Genomic DNA, 14,707 nt, shown 5'->3' with positions numbered 1-14,707 from the left:
CAGAGAGAAACGGGGACAGAGACAGAAAGAGGAAAAGAGAAAGAGAGACAGAAAGAGAGAGAGAGAGAATATGTGGCAAAGAGAAAAGATATAATTTCATTTCTATCTATGGACTATGGAGTAGCACATTTGTCTCAAGGTTACTTGTCACTCAACAACAACGAAACCACCCCATGCTTTCCACTAAAATAACTCACACATCTTCTTTACTAACTTTGTCACCAACTTTGTTACTTGGCTTTCATGAAGCTCAGCTGCTTTTAAATGAAATGGATTACATCTCTTTTGATCTATAGAATTTTTTATTTACTAAGCTGAAGGCTTCAAAACATGTACATGCCCAATCTATCATAAAAGACCAAAAGGTTAATAGCCTTTGTTTTAAGGACAAGCAAATATGATTGTTAATGCAATAAGCAGAAAACACTTGCTGCAAAACATCACTACTGCAAAATTACATGGAATACTATTTTTTTCTCCATAACTATAAAAAAGGATAACAAGGGTAATATAAATTTGTGCAGCATTTAATTTGTAGTCTTTGAATTAATAGAGTAAAAAAACTCTTTGATTTCTCACAACTGGTGTTGAATACATGCCCTAGCATCCTAGATCATCCTTTCTAAAACAGATTTTCCCTCATCCATGTCTGGAGTCCAACTTTGACATGTTGGAGGCAGGCTTTGAATCAGCACTTTGTGTACCCCTGATATATAGATTCTGACTAACTCATGAATTTAGCAGTGACATCTGACAGTTTTATATAACCAAACAAGGCTGGACATTGTGGAAGTATTTAAATTAAAATAACTTTCCTTCATACTGGGGCAGTTCATACACTACTCTAGCAATTTTTAAAATCATTTTTATATGACTGCTTCTCTTAGCCGTCTACATGTTACTGCAACTTGTAGAAATGAATAGCCATGGTTTTCACAAAGTGGGAAACAAAACAACCCTACCTAGAATGTTGTATCAGAACATTCCAAGGAGATTCTCTGAACTGGGAAAATCCTGAAGCAACTGAAGTGTTTTATAACTCAACAGCAATGGAACTTTGGGGGGAAAAAATGAAAATGTAGAACCAAAAACAAAATAGAATGTTTTTTTATTATCCTAAGGCCACAATAATACTTCACTCAGTCTGCCAAAAAAAACTTACAGAGGATTTTTTAAATGTGTTTTTTCTTACAGAAAACTTCAGGCGAAATGAAATGCTAATCATGAAAAAAAAAATGCATTTATTGTCATTCTTGGAAAATCTAATCTTCGTCCAAAGTCCATTGTCCATTGTATTTTCATCCTATTCTGCCATTTTTTTCTTATTGTCCCCAACAAGGCAAAGCAGAACTTCAAAACTTTGCATTCAAAGTCCATGTTGATTCTCAGTCATCAAGGTCATGGTTGGCCGTGTCCCTTACAGTCAGAACTGAAGAAGCTTCTTGGGTGAGAAGCGAAAGGTCTTCAAGGAAAAACAAGATCTGAAAAAAAAAAACATTTTGGGACATTGTATTCAAAGGATTATTGGTTAATTTTGCTTTCAGATATGTTTGCCTGAATGTTGCTGCCAAACCTGTATTGATTGCAAGATTGCACATACAGATTTTTTTTTCCCCCAAAACCACATCATTTTGGACGCTGAATGAAATTTAAATTAAGGGGTTTTTTTTGAAAAACTTTTTTATTTATATTTAATTTTCAAAACAAACATAAAAATCCTCCTTCTTTACATCCTGTAGAAAGTGTATCAGTTGGTTACAAAAGGTTTTTGTGCATCTCTTCTACCGTCATCAAGTATAATTCATATTAACTCTAGTATCTTAACTCAAATGCTTATACATATTACCATCATCATACCTCACTTTTATTTGACTATAATTGTTTAAACGTCCTTCATCATAAAATATAGCAAAATTTAGTACATAACCACATACTGGTGTTTCATTTACTTAATTATAAAATCCTCCATTAACATTAAATCCTTATATCCTATTCTAGCTAAACATCCATAATATTTAATAACAAAGTTTTCTAATCCTCCTTTCCAAATCACTGTTTACAATTTACATCCAGTTCCCTTATATTTTACACACACACACACATAATCATTATCTGTTCTTTATTTAGATATATCCTATATCATAACATTTCCCCCCTAATGATCTAAACTTAACTGTGTCTAATTAGGTCTTATTTTTTATTGTTATTATTATTATTATTGACCTTTATATATAATCCAAAAGGATTTCTAGTCTTCCCTTCATGGGTATCATTCAATATTCATATCCAATTCTTGCTTATCATAACACTACACATTGTATACAGCATTATCATTATCAATTTTTTATTTAACTATACCTATTATCACTAAATTTCACTAGGGTTAGCTAGTAATTTTAAATTATACTCTTCCATCTATCAACCTGTATCTTTCCAATAACAAAACAATCTTATGTCCTCTGCCATTTGTGATATCAATATTCTGAGCTTCTTCTTGATCAGCTTTGTATGGACTACTCCTAGCAACTCCTTGCTTGTAAGATCTCTCATATAATCCTGATGGCCTCTTTCTGTTTCTTTATTCCGCTTATCTTTAATTGTCAGCAGTGTTATCCATATTTTTGCTGATAAAGTTTCGTAGTCCATAAATTCTTTACTTTTTTCCTCTTCTTCTATATCTTGCCCTTTGAAATACATTTCCTCTCCATTTATTTCCTCTTTCAATATTCCATTCTTTGCATTTTCAAAAACAAACCAATTGCCACAAATATCAGCAAGTTTAATCACTTTATATTCATTTTCTTTGGATTTTAATCCCCTCATTTTGCATTTGGTGAACATCATCAAAATTTTCATCACATTTTTCTGTTAGCTGTTCCAAATATTCCAGTTTTTGTTCAATTCTCTCATTTATATTTGTTAGTTTTAGTAATTCTGAAAATATTGTCTGCAAGCTTACAATCTCTATATTTTCTTGACATTCTGCCATCTTAAACAAAAGTGCTCTCGCTTGGAAGATTTTTTAAAGTTAAAACATGAATTCACAAAAGCCATTTTTCCCTTCTTCTCTGGTTGAAAACACGCTTCAAAGGGACATTTGGCTTACCCCTATCACTCTGTAATGAGCTGTCAAAACAAACTGTGAAGAAAGGGAAAAGTTCCGCTTGAAAACACAAAGCTCCAATCAACAAAACCTCCCAGCATGTAGTGCTTTTAAGAAATTTCTTTTTTTTATATCTATTTTGTATTTCAAATTAGAAAAAGTGGTCTAATCTTTAAATGAATTTTTAAAAATGTAAAGATTCCATCCATGAAGATAGCATATAAAGAAATGGGATAACCATTGTCCAGAACCGTTACAGGTTTAATTTCGCTGCTTGATTCTTCTATTCTTCAATTTAAATCAATTTTTAAGTTTTTATAGGCAGTCTCTCTTTTAGAACAATAAAGATTCCTCACCAGCTGGAAATACTTTCACTTTTGATTCATTCCATTTTGGGGCTGCCTCGACTTCATCAGCCTTGACTGGATTTTTTGTCACCGGCTTGAAGAAATTTCTCTTGCTTCTTTCGGGATTCTGCAATATCCCCAAGATCAGCAAGACGTATTCTTCCTGTTCACTGTCTCTTCAGGACAGTTTAGATCCGTTTGGACCCCCCCCCCCGGTGGCAAAAGTGTTGATTGTGATCTCAGAGCATTGAGATCGGCCCCGCCTCCAAAATTAAGGTTTTTTTTTTTTAGTAAAATGCAAGTAGAGTAAATATTCTACATAATTCATATTTTTTAAAAAATTAAAATCCACTATATTACAGTTTGAAAAATAGTACATGTTGGCTGTACTATATAAAATTCTTACCACTGAAGTAATCTAAATATAGTATAGAACTTTAAATTTTTGAATGTAATTCTATTATTATGGCAGCAATGGAAAAATGCTATTAAATAAAATACATTTGAAATTTTCTGCAACTAAGAAATTAATTGAAATTACTTCTTTTGAAGTATTTATTATTATGCCTGACTTCAAATGTATTGAACATTCATTTTAATCTTATACTATCAATAGGAAAAAACAAATCTCATTTGTATATTTAAAATGAGTTGTCCCAAGAGAACAATGTCATTGGTTCCAAAACCCAGTCCAAATTTTTCCTCAATTCTTGTTGAATTGGCTTAAATACATGTATAATAATCTAAGTAGCTATGAAATACTAAGGAGTTTTGTGCACAGGAATATGAAGGAGAAAGGCAAGAATCCTGACATATGTGGCAATCGTCAACAATGTCAAAATAGCAGGCACAAGCAAGAGATGGAAACATGACTTTTTATCTCAGATATATGACATGTTAGTTGAAAAGGGGTAGCCCTTCAATTGCCTAGTCATGCCTGTCATTTTGATGAAACTAATCATCACTGCAGAACTCCTCGGCAAGAAGAAAGAAAGAAAGAAAGAAAGAAAGAAAGAAAGAAAGAAAGAAAGAAAGAAAGAAAGAAAGAAAGAAAGAAAGAAAAAGAAGTATTTTGGGATTCGAAAAAGCATTCAAATTCTATTCTATTCTAAAGATGAATTTGAATGAGTATTAAAGTCTCACTTTATTATTAGTTTCTGAAATGTTATTAGAGTGCATCAAAATGCTTAGGAACCAAGAATGAGGGTTCTAATATAATATGATCAGGGCCCAGATGATAGGAATATGTGAGTCCCTGTACACTTTCCACCCACATTTTTACCTGTTTTACTTGGGAGCTGGAAATTATATTAGAAAGAAGCCTATAGCATAGTGCTTGAAGACTATGATCTAATACATTTTTGATGTTAATCATTTTGTATGATTGTATTTTTAATCAATCTGGAAAGATTTACAAAATGATTAACTGTTTCAATTAAATCAGAATATTTTCTGAAAATACTTTCATTCATCGAGCTATTCCTTTGGGATTATCTTTCAAAACAAAAGAAATCTACATTTCAATAAACAAGCCCTATTTCATTCTGTTTACTTTAGGAAAAGAGGTAGAGAAATGATACAACTGGGGAAAATATAAAGAACATCATTATATGCAGTCTGTTGTTTATACTGAATTGTGCTTCAAATGGGTTATCGGGAACTTTGATTGATTGATTTTGGTGGCTCAGATTTAGGGTTGTCATTTTATCTCTTAATAAAGAAAGAAAATGTAGAAATGAGGTATACAATGGAAACAGGAAAGGGTTTGGAAAAGTCCCAAAGGTGCTTTTCAAAAGGCAGCCAGGCTTGTTTTTTTCCTTGAAAACGTTTCACTTGTCATCCAAAAAGCTTCTTCAGCAAAAACCAAGAAAATCCAGCTACTTTTTGAAAAACACTTTTGGGAAACCATGACCTGGATGATTGAGAATCTCCATAGATATAGATTAGATTAGATTTAGATTTATTAGATTTGTTAGCCGCTCCCTCTCCACGAAGGGACTCGGGGCGGCGTACAATAAATAAAAACACATATTATACAATTAAACATTACACGGAGGAGGTATAAAAATCATACAACGATCATTACAATACATAGCAATAGTAATAATAAGGTTAAAAGTTAAAATGCCCCAATATAAAATTACAAGTTTAAAAGATTGCCAGGAGGATTAAAATGGAGTTATGGTTGAGCCAGGCCGGCTAGTTGAAAGAGGTGGGTCTTGAGTTTTGAACGGAAGGAGCGGAGGTCGGTAGTAATCCTAATGTCGGGGGGGGAGGTCATTCCAGAGGGCTGGGCCCATCACAGAGAAGGCCCTACTCCTGGGCGCCGCCCTCTATATAGATAAACAGAGCAAAAGAAATATCCCTATACCCCTATGGGTGACATGTTTTTTTCCTCAATCTCAGATCCTCTAGAAAGGTAGGACATTGAGGTTTCTGCATGGTGTCTTAACTGTTCTACAGTCTTCTCAGCAGAGAACTCTTAGACCCTGATAGAACCACTTCCCAAGCCTAGAAGTAACAGCCCTGAGTGCTCTTGCCACCACTGTGACACCTTTGGCTTTTACTTTCCATATCTTTTCTAGTTTTCTAGTTTTTTCCTTCAGGCCTACCACCACAGTGTTGCAGAAAATCGGGAGATCAAGAAATAGCTTTATTTGGCCAAATGGCTCAATGGTGTGTTTCCTCTTGCCTTCTAAAGTTCCCTTTTCTCTAAATTTTGACCCCAATTACTATATGCTTTGTATGCTAATTCCACAAGTTCAGAGATGCCTTTTCCTGGGAGCCCCTTCATCTTCTGTAATTTGGCTCTAATGTCATCTGCAGACTGACCAATGAAGATCATATTGACCATTCTGTTATTTTCTTCAGCCTCAGGATCTAACTTGGTATATTGCCCAAAGGTTTGATAAATGCATTCTAGGATTTCTTCTGGATTTTCATCCTGTTTCTATTGAATTTAATAGACCTTTCCTAAGTTCTTAACTTTTGTTTGAGCCCTAACAAAACTAAGGTCCAGTAGTTTTGCTGCTGAATGGACTAGGTTCCTAATCTGGTTTCTTCAGTAACTATGTCCAGTCTGAATCTTTTGCATTATCCTTCTGCAAAGACTTATTCATGGTTCCCTTCACCAGCCTTCTTTTCTCTGAGGTTAATAAAATTTCCATCAGACTTTGTATGTCTGTCCAAGTAGACTGGTGAGTTCAGAAAAATGGATGCAAAACGGACATGCATCTCATCTGGATTTTCTCTATAATTAAGAATTTGATTTTTCCAATTATATAAATTAGCCATTAAAAATGGAGCATATATTCACACCTTACGTAGCTCCCCCTCAACTCCTGGCAATAAAATTCCCTTAGGAGCAATTTGCGTTTTTGTCTCAACTGCTCCCTTGGACTAGGTTTGTGATCCACTTGATCTGTCCCTTCGGTAACCTTTTTTTATTTCCTTCTTCCTGGCCTCACTTAATGGGACCATTTGTTCTTTCTAACCAATATCTGATTCAACCTTTCATCTCCCTGGGTCTCCTACTTCTTCAGTGTCAACCATTTCATGTCAAAGATACACAGGTGGAGGGCACTGATGTCAGAGACTCTCTCTCTTTTCTTTTTTTGTAAAACAAAAACAACACTTAAACACATCAACAAAGACAAACACGCAAGTTAAAACAACACAGGAACTAAATGTTTCATAGAGACTCTTTTTCTTTTTTCTTTTCTTTCCTCCTTGAGGCTTGTTACCCATCCTGGTAACTGACTATATCTCAGGTTTTTTTTTAATAAGAGTGTTGTATCCTGTCCACCCAGGACTACACACCTTACAACTCTTTTTTTCTTCATCTTCTTTGTTCTGGGGTGTTCAGTGTCTTCTCTTTTCTAATTTTTGGATCTCCCAGCAAGGGCTGGCCTATTTTTAAAGATCCAAAGTTTTCTATATCTATCTTTTAGATCTCTCAGCAAGCACTGGCCTATTTTTTAAAGATCAAGGTGTATAGAGTTACATATATTGAAGCGTTCGAGAAACGCTTTCTTCACCACCCATGTTCTATTTCTAAGACACTGTCACTGACCTGAGGAGTATTATGGTCGCCTTCAGGAACTTCGGTGACTTAACCATCCACACAATTCTACTACCTCATTAGGATACACCAGTTCCATTAGGAAGGGATGCTATCCTGGGCTCAGAGGGGTGATTGGGCACCCTCTTCCACTCTCAACCAAGTGGGTCTACAATTCCCACAATAATTGCCTGCAGGCGTCTTCTTTTCTCAGCCAGCATTATTTATGAGCTTGTCTTGATCTCGTGGTAGTTCTTGGATCGGTTGGTGACCACCAAGTGCCAAAGGGGGCTGTGAGTCAGCTTCCAGAGAAACACTTTCTGTTGGCGCCTGAAGGTAGGGCTAGATGGCCTAAATTGGGCATTGGTCGGTCCATGCCGTCCTCAGCGAAATATCGCTCCTCAATCTCCTGGCTGGCTCACCATAAATGTTGTAGAAAATCAGTAGACTTGGACTGCGAGATCAAGAAATAGCTTTATTTGGCCAAATGGCTCAGACGGTGTAAACCCACAATTGACGTCTGAGCGAGGTTCTTAGGGAGAAGCGTGTTCTTATAGCTTCCTCAAAACAGCTAACATGGAAATGTGTTAAAGCATTTCTATTGGCTAAATTCCTTATTTTTAGGCAGAAAAGCATACAGGAAACACTAGTTTCATTCTGACATATGTGGTTAAGCTTTGACTCGCAAGCGAGACCTCCAACTGACCTGATCTACTTACAAGCAGGTGTTGTAGTTTGACATTCAAGTTTCCTGTGTTCAACCTTTCTGTCTCAAATATGTTTTTTGTACCTTACAAAGCGCAAAGATAAAAATGACTAAAGATTATCTAGTCTGACCCAAACCATTTCACTTTACATCCAAATCTCACTTTATGTCCTGCCTTAACAGTGTCTGATTTATTACCACACCTGCCTATCTGTTTGGATTTAGAAGTACCACAGGATCTTAGTACTATTATTTTCCATGAATTTCCCATTTGGATTTGGGAGTCTCTATGCTCTATGCTCTAGAACTATGCAGATGGCCCTGTACACAATGCCAGCTACTTACTTTTGTTATTCAGTGTATGCTGTTCCTGCCTGCATCTTATACCCTACCACTATGTGTTAGATGGTCTCTAAGGCCTCTCTGCACAGTTTGCATTCAGGTCTTGTCTAGTGTGGTAGTCACCCCACCTCCAATTCTATGGATCTGGTGCTTAATTTCTATTTTTGTGCTGCTATGATCAGTGCCTGAATTCTGTCTTGTAGTCCACATATTTCTAACTACTTGTAAGATTTCTCAGTATAAACCATTTCCACTATCTGTCAGTGGTACATCCTATGCAGGGTCTTGGCATGGCACTTAATCTGCTTGATTTTTTCAGGACTGCTATTCTCTCAGGCATTCTCTCAGCAGTTCATCTTTTGGTGCCATCTTACTGATTTACACCTGGATGACCTGGATTTCACCCTGACAATGGCTTTGACATTCACCAGACCCCACTTGTCCTCTTTCTAGCTGGTGTAGAGTGTATGAGTGTTGGACCTGGGGTTAGAACCTCCATATATTGGCGGGAGTTTCTGAGTCTTCAATACAATACAATACAATACAATACAATACAATACAATACAATACAATACAATACAATAGTAGAGTTGGAAGGGACCTTTGAGGTCTTCTAGTCCAACCCCCTGCCTAGGCAGGAAACCCTATACCGTTTCAGACAGACGGCTATCCAACATCTTCTTAAAGACTTCCAGTGTTGGGGCATTCACAACTTCTGGAGGCAAGCTGTTCCACTGATTAATTGTTCTAACTGTCAGGAAGTTTCTCCTCAGTTCTAAGTGGCTTCTCTCCTTGATTAGTTTCCACCCATTACTTCTTGTTCTACCCTCAGGTGCCTTGGAGAATAGTTTGACTCCCTCTTCTTTGTGGCAACAAAGAATCAGCAGCTTCTGTGTCATTGACCAGATCATTATACCACAGGTTATTTGATGCTTGCCAGAGTGTACATCAGGGGTGAAATGCTGCCGGTTTGGACCGGTTCTCCAGAACCAGTAGCAAAGAATTGTATAGTTTGCCTAAACAATAGTAAAAAAAAATATGCTTGTTCCGCCGCTAGACAATAGTTCCCATATGCTTCCCCCTTGAATTTCTTGGAGTTGTTTTTCAATACAAAATACTCTCTTACCCAGTTCACAAGCCACTCATTTTCTCTCCTTCTGCACTGTCTTAGGTTTCAGGCTGTCTTCGGCTTCATGGCATGTTTGCTGCTGCTTTTCCCTGTTGTCAGCTGAGGGGCTTTCCTAATCAGGGAGGAGAGATGTGGCTCCTCTTTGCATGCTAGGTAGTCCCCCTTTGCTTCACCACTTCTACAGAGTAGCTATGGTTCGAATATGGACCCTCCAATAAGGAGAAATCAGAGCTAGCCAAGGAGTTCGTGAACCAGGTTACCAAAGGCACCAGAAGTACAACCGGAAGTCCCACTGGTGTACATGTTGATGGCATGCATATTGTTTTTCCCACTGAGCTGGCTGTTTATCATAATCATTTGGTAGTACTTGGATGATGCTGTCTTCGTTGCCTGTTCATTGTGTTTGTGATGTGATCAAAGTATTTGTAACTAAGCAACTCATCTTGGAATAACTTCTGACAATCACATTTAATTGTGACAATAACATTGCAACAGATAAATTGATATGCATATATTATCTGTTACCCCAATTCTATCTTCTGTTATCAAATATAGAAAGCTTGGAGAAAATTCATCTCTGATTGTTTAAAACAGAGATTCTTGAGTGACAGATCAAAAGAGGAAAGTTGATTATATATTTTTCAATACTTGCCTTCAATAATACTTTTAGACATAAGTTAGAAGCAATAATCTATTTTTTATTTCTTACCCAATTAATGCATCTTTAATTTCTCATAACTTCTCAAACAGCCATAGAACTATTGTATTATTTTTAGGTAAGTAGGAAATTACCATTACTATTTAATTTCCAAAGGAAAAATGTAATTAAAACTAATATAAAGTAAAGTTGAAGTTGAAAAGTCAAGACAGATATTTGTTTCTAAAATGCTTGGAGATTATTATTATTAAAGGAAGTTCTACTAAAAGTAAAAGCATGTGACAGATCAGGAAAGGTACACCAGTTCTCACCATGATTAATGAGCAGTACAGTATTCTGGAAATTTTAGGGAAAAGAATGTTTCTTTAAGAAAAAAAATAGAAGTCTCAGAATGAAGAAAGAAGATAAAAATAAAACATAAATAAAAAGGCATACAAATTCAGGCAAAATTAATGCAAGAAGATGATAACAAATGCAGATGGTTGATTAAGCACAGAGCTAATAATATAAGTGCAATGATTAGGTAAAAACAACTAAACTTTAGAGGAGAGAACAGCCTTTGAATGGCAAGAGAATGAAAGAATAATAGTGGAGTATAAGGTTATTTAATACTAGCTAAATTAATTATTTGCTTCCATTTTTCTTACAGATTATACAAGTCAAATATTTATATTCTTAGTAAGAAAATGAATAACAATTTTTATAACTAGGGGATAGTATATAAATGATTATTAATTTTTATGCATATACATTATCTCCTGTACTAGAAGTAGAGTACCTTTATGAAACATAACAGTAGTAAATTGCTAATGTCTTTGTGCATTGCTTCTGAATTTTCCATGGATGATGAGCACTGGGAAAAACAATGTGCAATTAAATAGATTTTTGGTCCACTTTATAAGAGTTCTTCTTGGGCCTTATAATTAATCATAATTAGACAGTTATAACACCATATTATCAATGAATGGCTATAAATTTAATTTTTAAAACTCTTCTAATTGCTAAAATCGAAACTAAATGTGCATACATTTCAAAAATATTGATTTGGAATCAGTGGAGGTATAAGAGTAGTGCATGTTTACAACTGCTTAAGGAATCTGATTTATTTAAAGGAAGAAACAAATAGATACATATTGCAATGGAGATTACTGTCATATTGAGGTCCATAGAGAGCTTATATTTTATAGCCAGTCAGAGAAGATCTGTAGGGGCCACTTCAGAAATATGATTAACATGCTAGGATAGATCACGGAGATATTCAGGAATGAGGATGAACAAAATAATATTTTTCCTCCTAAAAAAACTTCACAGGTAGTCCTTGACATATGACCATAATTAAGCCTCCAATTAAGGTCGCAAGTGATGATTGCCATTAAGCAAGATGGCCTCCTTAATGACCTCCACCCTTGCTCTCCTTGATGCATCCATTAAACAAATTTGCAATATTTTAAGTGAAGAACATGGTGCCTTTTGAGTGGGAGAGATCCTAGCATAGGTATTTCTACTATAAACCTCCTAAGGTATCCCCTACCCCCCCCCATACAACCCATATTCCACTTCCCTCTCCCACAGTCCCACAGGTCTTTTCATCCTTTACTGCATCCCTGCAGGCCTTAGGTCTAATTCCTACTCTAGCAGGCTCCACATCTTTCTCCTTAATTACCTTTTGAATATCTCCGGACCTCATGTTGGAAAAGGAGGGTAGGCCACACATCCTTGGGTTGTGACCATCATTTTCAGTGTGCCTGCAATTGTGGAGTAGCTACCAAGTGTCCCAAGGATTAACCATTCCATTTTGCTCCATTTTTCTTCACAAGGAGCCTCTGGAACATTATACAGACTGCATTAAGGCATCAAAACAAAGAGGTTTGTCCCACCCACATGGCAGTCCATAAATCTTCAAAAGATACAATAGTGATGGGTGTGTGGTTAGTAGAGCAAGGCCTGCAGGGTCCTAGCAGGGAATGGTGGGAAGAAGAAATGTGGGGAAGGGTTGAAGAGTTCCTGCGGATCAATTGTAAGGGTGAATGACCAAGCAAATGTGGGTAAGTTCAAAATGGGGTTATAAGCAGCTTTGGGGAGGGTGTGTCATAATTTCAAATGGATATTAATTGACCGGTTATATCTCAAGGACTACCTGTATTCATTATAGAGTTTTAAAGTGCCTTAGAACACAGTCCACTGTAACTCGTGAGAAATTACTCTGCTTCTGTCCAATTATACCATATTGTCTTCTGAAGTGAAACATTTCAGCGGAAGGGCAAAAAAGATTTGGTTTGTATCTGACAAAAGATAACATGACATTGCCTCCAAAGTATGTTGAATAATTCATTGAATGTATTCTAGTTCTTTATAAGTCAACTATAAATTTGAGTGCTCTGTTTATTTCATAGAAGCTGATATATTAATCATTATAGAGATGAGCAGGACAAAGTCATTAAGCTTACTGCAGTGTTGAAGTATCTCTACTTCAATGTTCTCTTATTATGCAAAACATGTTTAATAAAAGTTATGTTTTGCCCCACTACAACATCTCTAGCAATATTTATTTTTAAACATACCAAAAGCAAAGATGAAGTTTGTCTTTCAGAAGTTTTCTTAACTTTTCAATTGTAGTTCTTCAAGAGTGCTTTAAACTATGACTTCCGCTTCGGAGACCGAATGGCGATGGACGTGTACTCCGCCGATCGCTCCCTTGGCGGGCTCCGAAAGGAGCACAGGAGGCTCGAGCGAAGGGTCTCCTGCCGAAAGGCAGCTTGCTGGGACCCCCCGCAGTGGCGGTAGCCGGTGGGGGTATTTTTCCCAGCTTCGCCTAGGCGCCAGGGAGCAGTGGGGGGGGGCAAGTGACGTCGCCTCTTCGCCAGATGGCTCTGGGAGGCTTAAACAATTAGAACAAAGCAGCTGAAGAGCGGTGAGCCGAGGGGTCTCCCCAGGTCTTTTACTATTTTTACACTTCTGATGGTTTTGCAGTTTTCCTGCTGTGCTTGTTTCAACCTCTGGAGGAGCTTATATTGGACGGGGGGAAATTCCACCCCCCTCGGAAAAGCGGTGTTTGAAAAATCCCTCCCCTTCATGGGGGAGAGAGAAAGTTTAAAAACTACTTTCACTTCCCTTAAATAATGGGGGGGAAATCTTTTTCTTTGGCTACAATTGCGAGAGAAAGGATGGCTGACCTGATTCTTTCTTAAACTACTTATGGAAATTTTGACTTTGTTGTTTTCCTGATCACCTATACTGGCTGACCCAAGATGGCCAACTTCCTCCTTCTTCTTTGTCTTTATGAATGAGACTCCTCCCTTGGAAAACTTTATGGCTTTCAACTAACTTCCACCCCAGAGACCTCCAGAAGCCTCTTCAAATACGTTACTCCCCTGGACTTGGAATATTTTGACCCACCTATTTGTTTTAACTTCTCTGCTAGAGGACCTGTTCTCCTTTGGACTTGCTTATTTGGTGATCCCTGCCAGCTGTGCTCTCCCACAGATGCCATTTCTTTGTACAGAATAACAATTAACTCTGAGCCTTATGATGGGTCCTAAGAAATTACCACCTGGTAAGGCCTCGTCGGCCCCAACATCTTCAACGTCTAGCCCTGCACACCAGTCACAAATGGGATCTTTCCTACAACCCAAAACCTCTGAAGAGAGTGCAAAAGGCCTGTCTACTCAGCAGATGCTTCAAAACATCTTAAAGGGACAGGACGAAATTAAACAACAATTGCAGGACTTAAAGGAAGAGCTCAGAGAGACGAATCAGCAAACCACACGGAATGAACAGAAGATTGGTGTGCTGGAGGAGGGGACAGTTGGGATTAGAGATGAGATGAAAACAATCCAGAGGGGGAATACAGAATTTGGGAACCAGATGTTAAAAATGGAATTTGATAGGATGTCTTTTTTTCTTAGGTTCCAAAATTTGCCATAAGCTGAGAATGAAGATCTCAAGGAGATTATGACCACAATACTAGCAGAGTATATTAACAGAGAGAAACAACAGCTTTGGTGGGGCATTGACCTGATTTATAGGGTTAATTCGGCCTATGCAAGAACACATAACGTCCCAAGGGAAGTTCATATTAAATTTCTTAGAAAAACTACAAGAGATGAGGTTCTAGGAGCTCAAAGGGGAGGACCACTAAAATATAAAGATAAAGAGATAACCATTCTTAAACAGATCCCCAAAAAAGTAAGAGATAATAGAAGGAATATTCCTTCTTAGCAAAAAAATTATATAATAATGGGGTCTGGTTTAGATGGCTTTTTCCAGAAGGCATGCTGATTTTTTGGGAGGGCAGCAGAATTAGAATTCACACACCAGCAGAAGCAGAGGCTTTCGCTAAAAAACATAGTGCTCTTTTAGGTG

At 37.0% G+C, this 14,707-nt stretch overlaps 2 long non-coding RNA genes across 3 annotated transcripts in view; both read left to right on the top strand.

Moving 5' to 3' along the window:
- The window catches only part of LOC309393344, a 2,983-nt gene extending 1,368 nt beyond the window's left edge, over positions 1–1,615 (top strand). Inside the window, exon 2 of the long non-coding RNA XR_014175574.1 lies at positions 1,195–1,615. This is a non-coding gene — a long non-coding RNA (uncharacterized lncRNA). The remainder of the gene's footprint in view (positions 1–1,194) is intronic.
- LOC309393343 overlaps positions 1–14,707 on the top strand; it is a 137,492-nt gene that overhangs the window by 69,173 nt on the left and 53,612 nt on the right. The window lies entirely within an intron of this gene.

The sequence above is a fragment of the Natrix helvetica genome (assembly GCF_964273705.1).
Source record: "Natrix helvetica genome assembly, chromosome: 5".
Lineage (NCBI taxonomy): Eukaryota > Metazoa > Chordata > Lepidosauria > Squamata > Natricidae > Natrix > Natrix helvetica.
The sequence above is the reverse complement of the archived record's forward strand: the minus strand, read 5'-3'. Positions and strand labels throughout refer to the sequence as shown.